At 33.6% G+C, this 12,829-nt stretch overlaps 1 protein-coding gene across 1 annotated transcript in view; it reads left to right on the forward strand.

Annotated features, from left to right (window-relative positions):
- The window catches only part of DPYD (dihydropyrimidine dehydrogenase), an 856,217-nt gene that overhangs the window by 429,496 nt on the left and 413,892 nt on the right, over positions 1 to 12,829 (forward strand). The gene's annotated exons all lie outside the window — the stretch shown is intronic.

Below are 12,829 nucleotides of genomic sequence, written 5' to 3' on the forward strand. Positions count from 1 at the left end.
AACAAAGCATATAAATGCATGTTTTCAAAGCAGGATGCTTTATACAACAGAGGGTTACATCCTTATACAGTTTTGAATTAGAAAAGAGCAACAGACTTTAACATTTTTAGATCATTTATTGATAAATTGCAAATGCTAAACCTCTCAATGTATTTAATACTAACTTGTAGTTAGTAATAATTAATGTATATGAATGTGTGAATTTAGTGACTAAGAAAAGAGTATCATTATTTGAATCAGCTTTATCCTTAGGCAAAGAAAATAATAGAGAACAAACATGCCCCATTAAACACATTCTCTCTTTCATTTTCCTCGTACTGGGATCAATAGCTGGCATTATCCTGGCTAAAACATTAAGGCTGTCTTATTCTGACAGCTTTACAAGATGCTATGTGTAAGTGTGGTCAGGAAAACCTAGCGAATCCTCAAAAGTTAGAAGAAAAACAGTGAGGTATCTAAATATAAAAAATCTTTATATTTAGATAGCTAAAGAGAAGTTATTTTTTTCAAATCAATCGACTGAGTATTTAGAAATACTTTTATTAAACAAAGTGTAAAAATTAACAGAATGTACTAGATTCAGCTTTAGAATATCATGAATCAATTGTTTATAACCTTCTAGAATATTGATAGTGTATTTGTCTTTGTTTCAATTGATTCTTTAAGAATTACTGAGAAGCTATAATCAAATGTTTAATCTGTTGGAGAAAACTGAGTCTCAGATAGCAGTTACTGACTATATTAGTTACGCTATTAAAAATATATATGTAAACAGAAATAGGTGGCTAATTGGGCACAAGTGAAGAATTATAGCTAAAAAAAACTGTTTGCTGCTTTGAATTTGATGTTTTCTTTGCTTGCAATAATTGAATTCTGATTAATCAGAGACATCAGTCTTTACACTGTTGGTGACATGCATTGATTTGTGATGCTGTGTATTTCAGTAACCTAGGAACCCTTAACTATTAGGGTCACCAGCAGAAATAAATGTGAAAGCTAACTTTTTCCTAAACCTCCAATTTGAATTTGATCTATCAATTTAGAAGTCTGTGATGCTGGTTCAAAAGGGGAGTTATGAACAAATGGAAATTAAATTTGGCACATGAAACATAACCATGTGGGGCTTTTTGGAAACCCTATTTTACTTACTTTGATGATGGATACAACAAAATATTGTGCAGACTATTTTAAACATATTTGTGCAAATTGCAATGACAAAAATAATGAAGCCACCTTGGGCTTATGTAATGCCATTTTTACAAAAGATTATTTTCCATACATGATTTTGCAGAGTAGTTCATTTGCCTCATAGAGTTTTACTTTTTTTGTTTCCTTATCTGATTCCTAATTTGTGATTAAATTTGTGAATATATAATTTATTACATCTTAAGTGCTTATTTCTATGCTTTCTTGTTGATGAAATGTTGGTAGTGTACAACTCAGTAGTATGAACTTTTTTTCTCCACAGCCTTTTACTAAAGACGTTCACTAAAATATTACATGTACTATACATTTCTGTAACATTATAGTATACCAATTTAGATTAGCCTTATTATAATTTATTATGCCAATTTAAGAATCTATTTAAAATGTTTTAAAATTTAAAATCTTGACATTTGAAATTTGAATGCTCTTAATATGACAAAGGTTATTCTATGGGGTTTTGTTATCATATGAAATATTAATATTTCACAATACAGTTTTGATGAAGTACAATTTGCCAAGCTTGCATATGATAAAGAAATTAAATGCTTACCAAGGGAGTTCAGTAAAAATTAGAGCCCTGACTGAACATCTGCTAGAAATTTTATTATCCTGTCCCACTGACAGTGTGGCTCTCTCGTTGTTTTTCTGGATTGACAGCTGAATATTGCACTGATTTCTGAAGGAAATATGTTTAGGTGAACTTTGTTTCCCTTTTTTTATTTTTTATTTTTTGGGAGTTCGGAACATGCTTTTGATTTTCATCCTATATATATTTTTTTATACTCTTGACATTTGTAGATGCCAGATTGAGGTCTAATACGCTGTAGCACCAATAGACCATTGACTTACAGTGAAATGCCAGTTGATATCTCAGTAAACAGAAATATTATTATTCTTTACTGTGCAGTCTATATAAAAGCTGTATGTGCTTTCTTTAAAAAGGCAAATGATCAGATTTTTAATGTCAAATATAAAAAGATGTTTGCTTGTGTGTTTAAAATAACATCAAAAATGGCTTTTATTAACTATATTCTTTCTCAAATCATTTGTCTTTTCAAGAATGTTTCAAAATAATAGGATTGTTTTTCTTGAGATTCTATTTATGTTTTATAAAGATAGTAAAGTCATATTTATAATATGGTTATAAAATTATTTTTCTATATCAATGTATATTGGCTCCAAATTTAAATTTTAAAAGGTGGGAGAGAAATTGATCAGTCAAGCTTGATTAAAGCTAAATTATCATGACAAAACAGAGAAGTGCTCTGTTTAACAGGGAATATTAGAAATGGTTTGGACTTCACATAAAATAACCTCTTGACCTGTGTTCACATTATATTGATAGAAAGTAGATAAAAACATTTTGTTTTCATTAATCTTGTCCATAAATTTTTTTCTCTTGGAGAGCTACACATTATATACTGCAAATCTATAACGTAAAACTGCAAGTAGCATATCTTTATCACTGCACAGATAAATAAACTAAGAAGTATTTATTTCTATCCTAAATCAAATTTAAACCCAAGCAACAGTTTACTTCATTTATAAGCTCTCTCTGTATATAGTTTAACTTGATTGACTTTTACTATCAAAATATCTCAAATGAACAGATTTTGTTTTAATAAGTATCAAATTAGGTAAATAAGTATACATGTAATAGATCTCTCATAAAATGCTAAGAAGTAAAAACTGAAAATATTTAAGGCTCTTTGTCATCAAAGTATTTATTGTAGCTGTTTCTGTAAAAGACAACCTTATGTCACATAGCACAAAGCTTAGTGTATAGGAGAGGTTTGATAAATGTTTTATAAATATTCTTTGGATAAATGAATAAATAGATTTTTTGGCAAGAGCATCTTTTCTTTTCTTTTCTTTTTTTTTTTTTTTTTTTTTTTGTGCCAGCATATGAAGAGACAGTTAACACATAAAACAATTGATGTTTTGAGTATTGATCTCAATCAAAGGAGAAAAGGCCAATTAAAAATTTTTCATATCTTATGTTGCTTTCTATAGTGCATCTATATGTGTCTAAAAATGAAAATGTCTGTGAAATTTCTAAATGCATAGATTGTGTTTTAAGACTTAGGTTGTTGAAGAAGCTTTTAAAATGCAGAGAATTTTTGAGAAAACAGAGTAAGTACCACACAATATTATAATAAGACATAATGTAGTCATGAGAGAAGAAATGTAACCTGTTCTTGAATGCTTCTAGTGACAAGGAATATACTCCATCTTTAAGGCAATACAACCTGTTATGACTGTAGGAAGATCTGTTTTAGAAATATATTCCTTTTATTGACCCCACGTCAGCCTTCTCATAAGTTCCGTCTATGTTTTATATATAGTTCTGCCCTCTGATACATCATGGAATAAATAAGAGTAACATTAATATAAATGAATTTTTTATTTAAAATAACATGTTGTTGTTTCCCCAAGTAGGTAAATAACTTAGAGAAAGTCTACCAAATATGGAGAAGCAGTATAGTGTGGGGAAAAGTACTTTGGCCTAGGAGGCTCTGGTTCTTAATCCAAAGCTGCTTCTAAATCATTGTCTTGGACATGTGTAATATTGTAGATTGTTGTTATAGTTATGGTTGTTATTATTATTTACATTATTAGCTACTATATATTTAGTGCTTATAATGTATAGACTAAATGTTTTTATAAATTATTGTATTTAATCCTCAAAATATGCTTATAAGATAGATAGTATTTTTTTTTCAGATGAAATAATAGTCTGAGAAAGTTAAATTGTCTAGGACTTAAGATGACAATTACCTATTTGTATGAAGAACTGCTCATATGTACTCATATGTAAGCACATATGAGCAGTTCTTCTACTTCACAAGATGTCTGCTGGCCTCAATCATGCATTTACAGTTGGTTGTTAGGATCCCAGGAGATCAAGGTGTCCTCACTAATGTGTCTGGAGCCTTATGTGGGATTGCTATAATTGCGGAGATGGCTGAGCCCTTCTCTCTCCCTTCATCGTCTCTCTTACCTCACCATGTCTTATCAAGGTGGCTGGTTTAGGTTTGATAAAGCTACTTTACAAGGCTGGCATTGTTCCGAGAGGACAAGAGTAGAAGCTGAAAGATCTCTTGACGCAAAGACTCCAAAGTATACACAGTGTTACTTCCACCATATTTTCTTCAAAGCATGTTACAAAGTCAGTGTGTGTTCATGAAGCAGGTAAATACCATCCACTTATTGATGAGAACTATAAACTCACATAACAAAGGGACATGCATACAGTAGGGCAGGATTATTGCAGCCATCTTCGCAAACAGTCTTAACTTACCCTCTGGTTAGAGTGATTCATACCCCTCCCAAATGTAAAATGTATACAGTCCTTTCCAAGACACCCAAAATAACATCTAAGCATGGCATTAGGCTCAAGGTTCATTATCTGTGATCTGCATCAAGTCCAAATGCCTGCGAGGTTATCTGCATTTAGTTTCTCTTTATTGAGGATTCTGTGATAAAGAAAGACATGTTTTCTATCTTCCATATACTCAACACAAAATGATACATACAGTCAAGAGAACCACAGTAGGTAAAATCTCCTTTAGAAACAGGAGAAGTGGAAGGCACATGGCAATCACTTGCTCATAGCAATTTTGAAATTCAGTTTGGCACATGTTTTCAGGGCCTCTTGCTCCAGGGATGGAGAATCAGGGTCCATTTTTGCTAGTCCATTGTTTCTGTCTACTATTGGCTCTGCCCTCTGGGCTACTGATTTTCTTCTCTGTGTTTTTATTATTGTTGTTGTTTTGTAAATGGACAATGATGGCTCTTGATGACATCTGAGTAGCTTTTTCAACCTGTTCCTGCCCAAATAAAGTTATAGCACCTTATTCCTCTCTTTATTTTGAATTGTTTCTTTTAATCCTAACTCATGGTGGTATCCTCATGAAACTCTCTTATTTTTGAATCTGTTAAGGGCTAATTTGTTGCCCAAAGTCACATCCATAATTTTTAAGCAGATTTATTTTGTTTCTGGATATGCCATGCTGTTGTGTTACAGTATCTTTAAGAGTATTAGAAGCCCTGAGAGAATCTACTAGGACCTTCCTTAGATCTTTCTAGAGTCTTAACAAACGTTCTTACTGCAACACTCTTGAGGTGATCTTTAAGGTATTTTATAAGGTACTTTTTAAGGTACTTTTAAGCTATAAGATAAAGAATAGCTTATTTTCTAACCCAGTGGTCTTAGGTCCCTTGGATTTTGTCTAAGTTTTGCATAGCAAATTCAAATATAGCCTTCCTTGGCTCTTTTCTCTCTTGCATTACCTTATCATACTTGGGTGGAAACACTCAACGGAACATGTTAAGTGTTCTGTCTAGAGAGGTATTATGTTCACTTTCTGTTTTCCAAATTACTACTGTTGACATTCTTGCCAATTGTTCTATCTCCACGTAATACAGGCCACTTTTCCAACCCTCCAATCACAATTTTCATATCACATTTTAAGCCTCCGCCAAAAGTTTGTTCACCATTCTTCCAGCCTTTCTAAGGGCTTACTCTTGATTTTTGAAGGCTTCACCTGCCTCACAATACCAAAGCAAAGGCCACATGTTTTATATTTTGTTATACCAACAAATGTAACCTGTTTCAGCGTCATGTATCTATTGCTGCATATCAGACCAGCTTACCAAAAACAGCAGCATGTTTTCTGTTCTTGTTTCTGTAGCTTGGCAGTATGGCCAAGGCTCAGCTGGGTTGACTTGCCTTTGCTCCACATGGTATTACATGCTCTTACTCATGGATTTGCAGTCAGTTGACAGACTGTTTGGTGGCTGGCTGGTGGCTGGTCCTGGATGATTTCATTCACATGCCTGGGTCCTCAGCTGACATGACTAGGCCTGTATCTCCATATGGTTTCATCTTCAAAGAGACTACACTGGAGTTGTTCACAAGTTGTCAGTGCTACAAAAAAGGCAGGAGGAGAAGTTGCAAATCCTCTTGACACCAAGGCTCAGAAGTTGCACAATATAATTTTCATTGTGTTCCATTTGTTAGGGTAAATCACAAGACCAGATCAGATTGTAACAGCATGGAAATGGCCCCTCTCATCAAAACACTGAAATCTACCACATCAGAATTTGAACCAAGGTCTGTCTGATACAAATCTCTGCAATTTCCTCTATATCATGCTTTTATATAATATATCTTCACTGGACCACATTACTTTGTCTAAAATGAAGGCAGTTTGGCTGCATTCATGTTCCTCAGAGACTTGGAATTCAGCCTGAGCATTTATACTGAGGACTTTATACCCACTGCTTCAAACAGAGTGGCACCTATGCTTGTCTTTCAATTGAGAAATACAAATGGCACAGAAATTTTGTATTTCTATGTACTATTTCAGAGAGAACACAAGAGAGCATTTTGATTAAAAAGTTTCTGTGAATCTGCTGTCATCAGATGCCAATTTTTTGCCAGCCACACTGGCCCCCTTTCTAGTTCTCCAACATGGCAGCTTCCTCCCTGTCTCAGGGCCATTTCGCTTGGTGTTTGATCTGCCTGGAATGCTTTTCTCTCAGATATTTATATGACTGGCTCTTTCTTCTTAATCAGTTCTCAGATCAAAAGTTACCTCCTCAGAGAAGCTCATGTTAACCATTCGAAACCCAGGCTCTCCATGCCACCTTACCCTGGTTGTTTTTTTCTTCATTGCAATTATCACCTTATGAAATTGCCATGCTCTTGGTCATTAATTTGTTTGCTTATTTATGTTTTAACCACTTGAAGTGAGCTCTGTTAAGTAGAGAGATACTGTCTTTCTTTCTCACTACAGCAAGCCCAGTGCCAAGAACAATGTCTGGCAGATAGAAAGGATGCAATACATACTTGTTAGATAAATGAATAATTACTGTATTCTAATTTGAACCACGATTCCACATGACAGCTCTTCAGTTACTTGGAGACAGCTCTCATGTCCTATCCATAAGCCTTTTCTTTTTCCTTTCTAAATAGTTCTGTTTTTCTTCTCATAATAAGGTTTGCAGACTTTTTACCATGTAGGTTGTCTGTTCTCCCATGTGGATTCCAAGAAACTTGTTTCAATTCACATTATCTTAATTGAGAGGAAGTTGCGCCTGCATTTGCACAAATTGCACAAATTGCTAGCACCTATCAACGAGACGAGAATTGAGGAATAACACTGTCAGGACTGTAAATGCTAAAGATAATATTTAAAGTTGAAACTTTCACAAACATGTCATGTAATAATATTTTAGAGCCTGGGTAATTCTCTGTGAATTACAATACAGAACATCACAATTTATTTTCGTAACTCATTTTGGAAAGTCTTATTAGAAATAAAGATCTGGATTTTTGAAAAAGATCAAATAAAACTGATTTACTTAATTACTATTAAGAGTTTTTATATTATCTCATCATGAAAGTCTATGAAACAATAAATTGACAATAGTCCAGTGCATTATTTTTGCTGGTATATTTCTAGCTTCTAATTTTGTATATAATTATTTTCTATTTATTCCATAATATTGTTTTCCTGATATATATTAACTAAGGAGTTATAATTATTAAAACAAATTCAATGTAAACTTTTTATCTGAGAGACTTTTAATATGCTAAAAACTGAAATGAGTTCTGTGTACTAATAGTTTGTCATCTGGTTAGGTTCTTACTTATGACTTAGATTTATTTAAGTAAAATTCATAAAACTGGCTCATCCTCAAACTATAAAGAATTAGTTTATTAAATGGCTACAGTTTACATATAACAGTCCTATGGAAGATTTTATCCAAGTGTTCACTTCAAGACTGTTTACCAAGGTCTTCTATGATGTAATCCTCATTTCTTCATCAACAAAAGCATGTGTGTGTGTGCTTGCACACTCACTTGTGTGTACAGATTCAATATTGAAGCTAAATCTTGCAGATTAGAATCTAACGGATACACTATTGTCTCTCCTTAAAGTTTTAAATCAATCTGTTTGCAGTCATACCGTGTTTGCCAGGGTTAGTCATTAAATAGAAAATGTAGATTAAGTTTTTTCCAAACGCAATTTAATGCATATATTTTATTAAGTAAAAATCTTTTAATTGTAGCCAAAGGAATATTTTTAACCATGAAGCAGACTAATCAATTTTCCAATATAATTACATCTTCACCACTTTCCCATTTCAGGCTGTGATTTCACACCTGTTAATTAGTTAATCATTTTGGTAGAATGGACAAGGTGAAACTCAAATAGACTTTTTAATAATATAAATTGACGTGTACGATTTTGATCTGAGTTAGCTGGTATATGAATCTAACTTGTAATGGAAAGTACCTCTTATTCAGTTTCCTTTTTTTTAAAAGCAACTGGTGTCAAGGTTAATGGAAAATTCTCATAATTATGGCTAATGGAAATTTCTTTAAAGTACAGTCCTGCTGTTTGAGAAACTGATTTTACCTTTATTCTGTCTCACATAATTCTTTTGTGAATTCTAAATTTAACCAGTTAAAAATCTCCATATTCTAGGTGTGTTTAGATGATAAAATCCTTGGTTGAAATTAGTTAGATTGAATTCCATAATATCCTCCTTGCCTTTGTATTTTCTTTATTGCATTTTAATAAGATTCTAGTCATTACTATGTAATGATATTCTTTATACTCATTTTAAATACTTGATACCATGATTACCTTACTGTCAAATTTTTATTAAAGGCATACATACATTGACCATTTTGTCACAAGACTGACTCAGTTTTAGTAAAATTATAGTTCTCTGTGTGCTCCTTTTTCTCAAAGGACTAGCAATGTACTTAATGTTCAAGTACCACTATTTCTGAAATGAGATGTCATAAGAAATAAAATGTCACCAACTCAAGGAATTTACTAGGATGTTAGGGAGGTAGTCACTCAAACTGCCCTATCACACACCAATTACCTTTTCTTACCCCATTGCCTTTTCTGCTTCTTTCACTTCAGCTAAGCTGATTGCCCTTTTCATCCTGCACCTCTTTATTCATTTGCATGTTTTTCTACAATATCTCATGTTCTTTGAACAGTTTCTCACTTCTCTCTTGCCAAATTTACCTTCTATTTATGTGAAAAAAAATCTAAAAATGCCATTAAATAAAGTGCCATTTCTAGGTGTCTGAGCAAGACTTGACGTATTTTGAGAGCTCTTACTAATGTCCTTTTATATATACTATTTTTCCTGTGTGTATGTGTATGTGGGTGTGTGGGTATGTGTGTGTGTATGTGTGTGTGTGTATGGTCTTTACTTTAGAAAACTTAAACTGTAGTTCAGAAAGTATGTACACCAAAAGATATAAGATGACGAAAGGCAACAGGAATTTTTAGATTAAAATGATACTTAATACACGATATTTCTTTAAGAAAAATAACTTCACATTTGAACTGTCTTTATTCTAGGGAGATGGAATAGCACATGGATATTCATGGTCATGAGAGGGCCAAGCATATTTAAAATGCAGGATAATGTCTCATGAAATGGTGTTAGTAGCTGTAGAGACGGTGAGAAAGACCTGTGAGGTTAGGAATTTAAGTACGATTGTATAAACAACAGCAAACCTGTTGTTAAGAGGTTTAAGCAAATAAATTACATATTTCAATTTGGAAGACACTGCTAATCATAATCCAACTGCCATTCATCATTTCAACAATAACTTTCACTTCTCTCCTCATATAAACTCTCTTTTCTGACAAAACTGGTTTAATCACCAGGTTTATGTTTGCATCATCCATACCTTAATTTCACCATTCTTTATCCATAAGAAGACGTTTATTGCTATTGAAATATTTAAAGGCCAGTAACCACCCAAGTCCTCTGGAGCTATATTAACCAATTGTTACCTTCTCTCCATTATCTGAGCTCTTACAGAATTTTATTCAATGGATGTAAAAGGGAAAGGATTCTTTCTAAGCTCCACCCTGCCCCCCCACCCCCCCACCCCCACCCCTTCTTTCCTGAATAGAAGCCTTTGGAAATCAGATCTTGTTTCCACCAGGCCCTACAAATGTAATCAGCAGATACCTACTGACTGACTACTTCCCTCCTCTTATATACCAGACAGTTTTATTTTGGAATGTAATACATTGTTCAGCAATATCATGAATTTTAAATTGATAAATATTTACCAATATTTAATATTTGATATTGATAAATATTTATCAATATTTAAATTGATAAATAAATACCTCTTGAGTATTTTCACTTTCATGGATAAATACAACTATAATATTCCTCTTTAGGAGGGAGACATACTTTTGTTTAGACTAACTTTTATCTAATGGGTACCTTCAAGCCTTCTTCAAAAATACTTCCCATCACTTGGGAACTCTTTCCTATGGTGCTTTTGAATCTTTGGTCATAGCTTACTCTCTAGGAAACTCCTAGGAAGCTATTGAGTTACTTAGCTTTTCTCAGCTGCAACCCATTTGCCTTTCCAAGGGACAATATTGTACTTAAGGTGACTTCATATTCCTTATTTTTATATGGGTCCCTTAATTGGTCCACAGGAAAATCTTACATTTCCTTTCCCCTGACAAATTCTAGGAATACAGGCTACTTCTGTACAGTTGCCTCTCTTTTAGCTCATCTTTTAGCAACAGATAACTCAGAGCTTACCTTTTGTATACATCAATCAGAGTAGGACACTGTATACGGTGTACTCTCCAAAACAGAAAATAGTAAAACTTCAGGGAACAGAAATAAAGTCTTCTGAGGGGTCCCTTCTAAACTCTGTCAGGATTTGGGATGACAGTGGGCCTTATATAATCTCAGAAGCCGCTCCAAAGAAACACTTCATAATCTCCAACACCCCTAATTTTTTAACATTTTGTTTCCATATTGGAGTGAAGGGTGTATCAGTTTCCTAAGCATATTTTTGTCATCTACTTGAACATTTCTGTAAGGGGAAAATTTATTTTTTTGATTTATCTCAGTGCCTCTTAAGGTCTCAGCCAAAATTTATATTTTAATATTCTGTTGCATTAGCAATATCTATATTGAATTTTAATTATTGACTTTAAGTACATGAAAATGCGTTATTTAAAACACTTAAATTTCATTCAACTATTCTTATACAGAGATTTCTTTCTGGATTTTTTGGTTAACATGTAATTTCTTAATATGGCAGCAGGTTTTAGTCCAGATCTTCCAGGAAACAGTTGCCAAGATGGAATTAAACTAAACATGAATGGATTTGATTAGGTGAAATAATTGTGGGAGACAATATGGAGGGGGTTGAGGAGGACTGGGAGAGCCGTAAGACAGCAATAGAGGTCAAGCCATAAATTGAGGAGAGAAGAAATAATGGTTGAGTAGGAGCATCATAGAGTGTCTTGCAGACCAAGAAAGCTTCAGCAAAGCTATCTGGGGTCTTCATGTCTCTCAGGAAGGGGCCTGCTTAGTATCTCTGCCCTGCTCAGTCACTGGCTAAGCCACAGGAAGCATGGCTGCAATGGAAATGCAAGGGTGGATTCATTTGCAGAGCAGCAACTGGGGTCCTTGCTCAGTTATGCTCCTGGTAGTTGGAGTTATGTGAGAGTACCACAAGGATAGTTGGATATTTTACAGTACTCAGCATAAGATAGGCAGCCACTTAGTATATGGTTTTAAATTGGGACAATAAACATTGGCATGATATTTGGACATCTTCTGTTGATGATATAAAGAGAAATACTATTGTATAGACAACAGAGATCCACAGGTAAATAAAATGGATACAAAGATTCTCTTATTAAGTATTATAATATGAAAAGAGAAAAACAAGCCCATGTGCAGAAGGCTAGAGAAGCACAATATACTTTTAAGTTTTAAATATTGTTTTTCACAGTGAATCATACTAGTTATTATTGAAATGTTACAGTTGTCTCCCTTTGTTTTGAGAAAAGTGTTGAGGGTCACCTCTTTTGTAAGTAATGTGACTGTTGATAAATTAACTTATCAAAACTTCTACATGTTCAATTACAAAATAAGATCATAATACTAGCTCTGCCTTTTTACAGTATTCTGGTGATATTTAGATTGAATTTTTAAATAAAAGATATTAAAATGATTTGTAACATGTAAAACACTGTCAATAAAAATTATAATTGTTGTTACCATTATCTGTATGCCAGACTAAAACATTAATAGTTATATGATCAGTTATTAAAGGGTAGAAAGTCAGTTCCCATCTCCACTGGTACCAGCCACATCACAGCCCCCATCATTTCTCATGGAATACTATACCAGCCTCCTAAAAAAGTCTTGCTGCTTCCACTCATATCCTAAATTCCAGCCTCCGCACCACAGCCAGAGTGATCTCTGACTTCTTAGATTGTGGCTCTTTGCTTAAAATATTTCAGTGGGTTCTCTTAGCTCTTAAAATAAAATCCAGAATCTTTGTACAAATCAAAGCTCCTGCCTGTCTCTGGGTCCTCATCTCATCCTACTTTACCTTGTACCAATAAGGCCATAATGGCCTTTCTAGATTCCTCCAACCTGTGGCCTTTCAATAACTGTTCTTGCTGGTAGTTTTCAGGCCCTTATATTCAAAAAGAAGAAAAAGAAAATTGCTGCTAGTGGCAAAGTTTAGATAATGCAGAAATAGTTCTGTTGTCACAGTAGTTTTATATTTATGGAAGTTTAT

Source organism: Saimiri boliviensis, chromosome 11 (assembly GCF_048565385.1).
Source record: "Saimiri boliviensis isolate mSaiBol1 chromosome 11, mSaiBol1.pri, whole genome shotgun sequence".
In the NCBI taxonomy this organism is placed as follows: domain Eukaryota; kingdom Metazoa; phylum Chordata; class Mammalia; order Primates; family Cebidae; genus Saimiri; species Saimiri boliviensis.